The 8,381-nt window shown below is 40.6% G+C and overlaps 1 pseudogene; it reads left to right on the forward strand.

Moving 5' to 3' along the window:
* The first annotated feature begins 1,685 nt into the window (after positions 1–1,685).
* On the forward strand, positions 1,686–8,085 carry LOC133911048 (dual specificity protein phosphatase PHS1-like; annotated as a pseudogene).
* The last annotated feature ends 296 nt before the right edge of the window (positions 8,086–8,381 follow it).

Consider the following 8,381-nt stretch of genomic DNA (forward strand, 5'->3'; position numbering starts at 1 on the left):
AGCCCGAGGAAGCTCCCCATGGACCTCTGCACTAGGGAAAGGGCTAGGATCCCGACGGGGGTTGAGCTTCCAAACAAGCCCTAAGGGAGTTGATTGGGCTGCAACCTCCAATAGAAGACTAGCCTACAATGCAAAAAGCTGATGCCACGTTTGTGCCAAGCGTATGTGAACTTGATGAAGAACCCCTTCCTTAATATTTGGTTTATTTAGGCACTGTTTGGTTGCCTGAATCCCCCTCAGCCTGTATGAGCGGATGCATATAATCTCAGGAAGAACCATGTTTGGTTGCCTGTATCCACTATTCCTACCTACACGAGCGGATGCAAAAATACGCCCTCATCTTGGCTGAGGACTCCTCAGCCTGGCCCGCGGATGCAGACAATATATCCACTCATGCAGGCGGGCTCACTTGTTAGTGTCACAAAATTATCTTTATGCGAGTAACCAATCACAATATCAACAATTGCATCCACTCATACAGCCTCAGATTCAGTCAACTAAACAGAAAATTAGCTCATTACATCCGCTTATGCGGCCTTAGATATGACTAACCAAACACTCTTCTTTTCAACAAATATGACTCTATTCAGCCCACTTTTCCTCAACCTACTTATACGATGTAGCTCTAAAAAACCTCGTTCGAGCAACCAAACACACCCTTACATACGCGGTGGGCGACATGGTGCAATGGTGCACGTGTGCACTTGTGCAAAGATGTAAGGAAAATAGCCCTATTAGGTCATGATTGTGATTTTGATGATTAATGATAATATAGTCAATGGGACTAACATGTTTGTCAAGAATATATGTTAGTAGGTCTTATGGATGCAATACATGAAGAAGTCACCGTAGCCGAGATAAAGTTGGACTGAATTAGAGAAGTCTCAGTAAGATTTGCTTCACAAGATGGTTCGGTGCTCTGGTTGTTGAACTCACTAAAGCATGCTTGACAAAGGGGAGAGAGGTCTGAATACCTCACTGGATAGTCCGGTGAACGGAGGATTAAGCACCAGACTAATTTACACAGAGAGGATGTCAAGTGTTAAAGAACTAAGTTCAAGGCACCGAATAGTCCGGTGATGAAGTGATGTGCATCAGATGTTTTCACCAGAGCAATTTATACAGAGAAGAATGAAAGGCTCGAATGACTCAGGGTAACTCATCGGATAGTCCAATGATCGGATAGTCCGATGATAGAGATGAAGTATACATCGGAGTATCCAGTGTTTACAGAGGTTTAAGTGGGGGTTCCAACGGCTAGTTTGCGAGAGTGTATTTACCGGACGATCCGGTGTTAGTATTACTGTTCTCACCGGATCATCTGGTGTTAACAACTTTTCTAGAGTTTCAACGGCTAGTACGCTTGTTTGAGCTATAAATACCTCTTTACTCAGTCATTTAAATGTACGAGCGAGTCGAGTTTGAATAATTTTTTTAATAGTCTCTTTACTCAGTCATTTAAATGTACGAGCGAGTCGAGTTTGAATAATTTACTATCCTTGAGCTTTTTAATAGTCCTATATATATGAGCCTCATGTGATTTTGAAGTTAAACGATTGAACTTTGGATTAAATTGTGAGGTTAGAAAAATAAATTTGGTTGAAGTAAATGGACATCAGGTTTAGCCCGACGGATAATAGTTAGAGTTAGGTGAGCTTTTCATAAACTATTTAGGCTCGACAGTCGTGAGCGTATGGCTATGAATTTAGCTTGTTAGAATCTCGAGCTTTGAATTAAAGCTATAACTAGTTGAGTTCGAATAGATCTTGAGTTTTTTTTAACAGGCCTAAGCGGGGCAGCACGGCTCGCGCAAGAGCCTGCCTTTTTCGTCGGATTTGACGGCTCTCCCACCGGGAGGCCAGGCCGTACCAGGCGCCTGGGTCGGTAACGGCTACCTGCGCCGTGCCCCTCCCATGGAACAGCGGGAGGCGCAGCAACAGGAGGAGGAGGCGGAGCAGGAGTTGCCCGTTCCTCCCAAGGTGAGCTCGTTTCTCTTCCGCTTTCTGCTCGTGCTGTGTGATCCGAGACTGATCCAGGTTGGTGGGGGATTGGGGGAGAGCGCCTTTGGCGGCGAATCTTGACCCGCTTTGAGTCTGGGTTCTTGATCCGTTACGTATTTTCTGGTCTGCTTGCTGCGATAAGGCGATGCAGTTGCGGAATGTGATTTCTTTCCGTGGCTGCTTGATCCGGCTTAGGCTATGAAATGTGGCATCTCTGTGAGCCTGATTTTTCCCCTGAATGCACGTTCAGTGTCGATATTTCTGGTGCGATTTTATTGTACATGAGGAGAATGAATCCCTAGACCGTTGTCGTTCTCACTTGGTTAGTTCAATCCAGTGCGAAATGCATTATGCTTGTCTCCTTCTGATCCAGTCCTGGCTAGCATTCTGTTTGATTTAGAGTTGGGAGAACCCATCCTACAATTTTTACTTTAATCTTTCCCTCATTTGAAGCTTTTGATTCTTCAATGAAAGTTGCATTTTGGTAGGAGAAGAGTAAATACAATTGGTAATTTTTAATGTCAGATCGGACAGATAACTAACACCTCGGTAAGAGTCTCTTTGTGGGATCACACAGTATAACTTAAGAGACAATTAATATCTCGTGAGGTCACATAGATACAATTCAAGAGATAATGCATTGGAGAGGTTGTCTCTAGGATTGTCGCTAAATTGTTGTGGAGGCTTAGAGATAACCTAAGAGACAACACTATTGTACATGCCTTTACTTTATCATTCCTCAAGGCGACAATGTTAAGTAAATCCAACTTCTTCTCATTTTTGTTTCAGTTTTGATCTTGAGTGCTTACACTCCTCTGTTTGTTTGAAGTTGAGAATCTAGAGAAGCTGGGTACCAAAACCCCATCTAGTTTTATTTTAGAAAGAATCAATATTGTTATGCTTCTCATCTGTCTTTTGATCTCAAAGTTGTAATTATTCACAGTATGCAAATGAAATATGCTACAAATGTGCTTCCAATATTACCTTACACTACATTACTTGTAGGAAAATGAGGAGGATAGAGATCTGAAGCTATCGTCTCGTGTAAGTGTTGCTTTTCAGTGTCCATTTATATTTCTTGCTTTTTCTTACTTAACACTAAACCTAAAACAATAATCAAGGTTACAAATTGTTTGGATTCCTTTCTCAATTTTTTTTCATGCTTATAGGTGGTTTTGTTGCTATTTGGTGGTGATATCTCGAGTCCAGCACAGACTTTTGAGAAATGGCTGTCACTGGTACGTAAATGAATTGGAGCATTCCGACCATCAGGGTTCCCACATCGGAGTTCAAGGATTGAAGTCATGCCAAGCGGGAGCTTCTCACTATTTAGTAGCGGGGACTTAGGGTTGCTTCATGAATCTTCTATATTATAGTACTCCTTAAAGATCACTTGTAGCACTTAATTGATTATCTGTAATTGCAAAATTAAACTGTCTCATAGTCTTCTCACTGGGCAATTATTGGGAAAAACTTGTACTTCTAAAAACATGATGGTAATTTTTTTGTATTATATTCCATTTTACTTCATATGAAAAATGGAATGCTCTATGTTCTCAGAGAAAAAGTGGAATACCTGGGGAAGAAGATTGAATCCTCTTTTAGATTTCTCTAGTAAACTGAATTACCGGGACAATAAGTTATCTGAAAACTTGAAATCTGTGCCAACACATATATTTCCCTATTTTTGCTTTTCTTTTGTTGGAATGTTATGTTGGGCTTGTATGCTTGTATATCTCCCCCTCCTATTTCCCTCTATTAAGATGCTCTGACGCTCTTCTCGATTAATATAAGATTACACCAAATTGTCATCTTTGTTGCAAAGGTGATAGATTGGATCTGTAATTCTGTATATAGTTGTCTAGAGAGCTAATCCTTCAGAGTCATCTTAGTTGGCCAATTATGTCTTATTCCATAATGAAAGCAGCAGTTCTGCTTTAAGTATAACTAAATATTTTAATGTAAATTTAATGATTAGGTGTAAATATTGTTATACAGCGTGTTGATCTGTATTATTGGAATTATCTCCAACAAAGAAACCTTTATGTTTGTAGTAGAATGATGGCAACATAGCCAACAATCCTGAAGGAATGACGAGCTAACACTTTACATGTAACGAATTTCACATGACGCCATCTGTACATTTTATTTGATTATTATTTTTAGAATTTGTAACATGAAATTGAAAGGGAGGTCCACTAGCAAGATGAACTTGTATGGGTTGTAAACTGTAAAAACATTGGGTGTTAAGCAGCAGCTAGGTGAAACATAAGCTGTTAAGTAGCAGCTTCGTAAGGTTGTTGTGCTAATGGTGCTATTGTTATTGTTTTTTGCTGTGCCCACTGTAGTGAACAATTGGTTAGAGCAGATCCAGTAGGCAAAGATCCATTGACCTGCGATCAGCCTCCTGAAATAAGCTTGTGGGAGAGACTTGGGAATGCTTCTGCACTAGACATTGAGTCATCTGATTTTTCATGGAATGAGCTATCATCTCTGCACCATACAGAACATAGTAGTAGTTCGGAACACTCTGAAGACAAAATGAACAAAGCTCTCGAGGTTTGTTGCTACCTGTTATGATGTCAATTTCAATGTTCTATGTAGTGTTTGTTGTAGTGAGAATGATAATCACTTGCTTCTGTTTACCATATCTTTGACAAATTGGCATGGTAAGGCACCAACATGGATTAACATTTTATGTGTTAAACACGCAATATCATACTCTTTTACTGTCATTTCACTTGTGAGTATCATCAATATTGATGCACACAATTAATATGCCGCTCTCCACGTCCTGTTGTTTATAGGTGACCGTGAACTCTGGTGGTGTAGTGTTTTTTGCTCTGTTTAGTTCTTCAGGCAACAATGGATTACCAAAAGAAGCAGCAGCTGTTATAAAGTTCTCATCATCAAAGATGGCGACACAGGCAGAACTTTTGGGTTATGAGTTTGCAAGATTGCTTGGAGTCCAGACACCACAAGTATTTCCGGACCCCAATGAATATTGTACAATTTGATTTCTCATACAGCTTTTTCTAAAAAAAAATGCAGGCTATAGTAGTATATACTTCTAGCCTAGAGTGGCAGGAGATTAGCATGCTGCAGAAAATGCACGAGTAGTAGCAGTTTCAAATAATGATGAGGTTGGTGAGATGACCTGCTCAGAGTTGTTGGAAGCTCTTGAGCTAAGCCGCTGCCTTCTTCTAATGAGGTACTGTTACCTATTAGTACAATTATGATAAGTATATGCATTTTCTCTATGTGAACTGCTGCATACAGGAGCTGAAATTGTTGCCTTCTGTCTTGGCAGTTATATTCATGGCTCCCCACAACTTGAGAGTTTAAATGCATTCAATTCACGAGAAGCTGCTTGCGTTACTGCTTCATCCCTGGGAAGGGTTTTGATGCTTGATCTGATACTCCGGAATGAGGACAGACTACCATGCCATCAGCTTGGTTGGCGTGGTAATCCTGCAAACCTGATGATTTCAGATAGATCATCATTACCCAGTGTGGACAGATTGCAAGATTTCAAGAGCACTACAGATGGTTCCAATCAACTCATTACTAAAATTTTTGCTTAGAGAGAAGCGATCTCACTCTGCAAATAGAAGGTTTGATTCTCCGGAATTGGATCCCATGTCACCAAAGTTAGAAACATTGAAAAATGAAAGAGAAAATAATGAAAGTACGAATGACACTTTTCGCATTGTAGCAATTGACACTGGGGTGCCCCGTCGCCCACCTGCAGGGCGACGTGTCAAAGATCATGGACGGTATCCCAAAGTTGTGGAGCTCATTTTGAATAGTTCAGACTACTCCTCAAATATCCTGTATGAAATTTCTGGCGGTAAGCTTGGGCATCCAAGACCTGATGAGGTTAGTTCCATTGATTCTTGTTTCTCCCTTTCTGATGAAGACAATGCTGCGGTGATTCATGAATTCCGAGGATCATTTCGTGCAGCTCTTAGGGATCTGGAGGGGTTCCGCCTATTTCTTCTCCAGCTTTACCAAAAACTCGATGGTGTTTTGAGAGTTTTCTTGTCCTTAATTACTAAGAGCTCTGAAGAATCTGACAATAATGATGCTGTAATTTCGGATTTTCCTTCACCTGGATCCAGCTACTGTACTCCTTGCCCTGCTAGTAAGAAAATGAACAATGAACTGCATAGTGATTCTGAAATGCTGAATTCTGCAATGAAGTCCTCTTCTGCGGGGTCCTGTGGAAGCTTAGATTCAGTTTATCCTCTGTCGAGGGACAGTTGGAGCAACAAATACTTTAAGGGGAGCGCAGAGGCTCCCCGAAGTTTAAGAATGACAGTGAAACTTCGCGATTTTTACAAGAACCTGAAGGTAAGAATCTTCTGACTGAAAGTAAGGATTTATTTTTCTTAAAAAACCTTAGATTTTTCTCCTCTGATTTTTTATCTAATTTATTTCTTTCAGTGTAAGTAATTTTGTCTAATTTATTTCATTCAGTGTAGTTGTGGCTCTTGCTGGGTTTTGTCTCTAGCCTACCCTAGTTTTTTTAGATAGTAGCCTACCCCAACTTACTTGAGACAAAAGGTTTTGTTGTTGTTGTTGTTGTTGTCCAATTTTTTCTTTCATTTTTTAGTTTGGAGTAGCCTGTCTTTCTTTTTTACTTGATACAGTCATACAGCCAATGTTAATGGAACAACTTACAAAGGCTTCTATTGAAAATTGAAGTTACCTTGCTTAATGGGCTTCTTTGTTTTCTATGAGATTGGCTTGTTTTTAGCAATAATGTTGATTCTGAACTTCAGATACGAGTAATTTTGTCATGCAACAGGTTGATCCTGAATTGCCCAAAGAGATCGAACAGTGGAATGAAGCACTTAGGCCATCTCCAACAGATATTCTAAAAATTCATCCCCTATAACACTATTACAGTATCCTTTAATACTATTACAACATCTCTTATTTTTTTAATTTCCAACAGCTACCCTATTTTCTTCCTTCAATTACTCTCCTTCCCTGGACCCACGTGCATACGCTATAAACAGTGATAGAGGCTCCCTATCCGACCGCAGATTTGCTGGCCTCCTCCTGTCGTCGGCTTCACTGTTGGACTCGAAGCCGAGTCTGTTGGAGATGGATCGCGCTTGCTCCCGATCGGCAAAATACGAAATGATTCGTTCACACAGTGATACGGCTGGAAAAGCCTCTCCCGCTGGAGATGGCCTTAAGACCGAGGTGATCAAACTTTTATTCTGGCTTCTTTGATGGAACTGAAAACAACATGGTAGCTGATGCCTATGGATTGAAGGTGGGTCTCAAGATATATCTAAAGTTTGAACTTCTTGTCAAGGAATTAGTAAGCCTGATAATAAATCACTTGCAGGTACGAATTGAACACATCATTGAAAGGATAGCCTTGATCTCTGATGCTTCAAATACAGAGCGACCTTCTCTTGTTGTCAACAACTTGTTCATAGGTGGGGCTCTGGCTGCAAGATCTAAGTACACCCTTCAGCATTTGGGCATTACCCATGTACTATGTTTGTGTTCGATTCCCAATTTCCTGATCTTTTTGTATACAAGAACTTCTCAGTAAGAGCATCAATCTCTGTGGTTTAGGATTCTCATTGGTCATGCTAGTTACACAATTCATACTTTTGTATTTAAATTGGAATACGATATCTTTTGCAGATTAGTGATGACGATGATGCAAACATCAATGATCTTTTTGAGGAAGCATCAGATTTTATTAATCATGTCGATCATGTTGGAGGTAAGGTTCTGGTTCATTGCAGACTGAACTTTAGGGTGTTCAGGGTGAGTGTAGGTTTGATTAGGGGCAGGGCACACGCCCATAAGATTAACACACGTATGTTTAGGTATCAAGGGCGCAGCACCAAACAAATAAAATCACATTCCTGTATGTGTATTCTGCTATATGGAGAGGCCAGAAATAACCAGGACTAGCTATGTGTGTGTGCGCGCGCGCGCGCCCGCGCCCTTTTTGGACTTCTCTGTGGACGCTTCAACGAGTGCTGCCAAACATCGAACTTTGTCAAGAAGTATCCTCTCTCAAAACTTATAAAAGAATGAAAAGAGTATCGCATGATTGAGTTGTTTTAAGCTTTTACTAGTTTAAAATACAGTGCCACGTCTCGATTGCAGTAGTATAGAAAAAGGAAAGTTCAAATCGCTCAAACTAGTTTCCAGTCATGGTCAACAAGAGAACGTTTACCGCAGCATTTCGGCAAAGCTAGATGTTAGTCAAAAGCAGCACCAGTCCAGATCCTCTAACTCTAGGCCTGTTCTCGTTAGTTCCGTGTGTCCTCCTCTAATCGCTAAAATTGGTCTCGGTAATTTCATCTATCCTTACCGCCATTGCCGGCATCATGTAGTTCGGCC

Source organism: Phragmites australis, chromosome 1 (assembly GCF_958298935.1).
Source record: "Phragmites australis chromosome 1, lpPhrAust1.1, whole genome shotgun sequence".
In the NCBI taxonomy this organism is placed as follows: Eukaryota; Viridiplantae; Streptophyta; class Magnoliopsida; order Poales; family Poaceae; genus Phragmites; species Phragmites australis.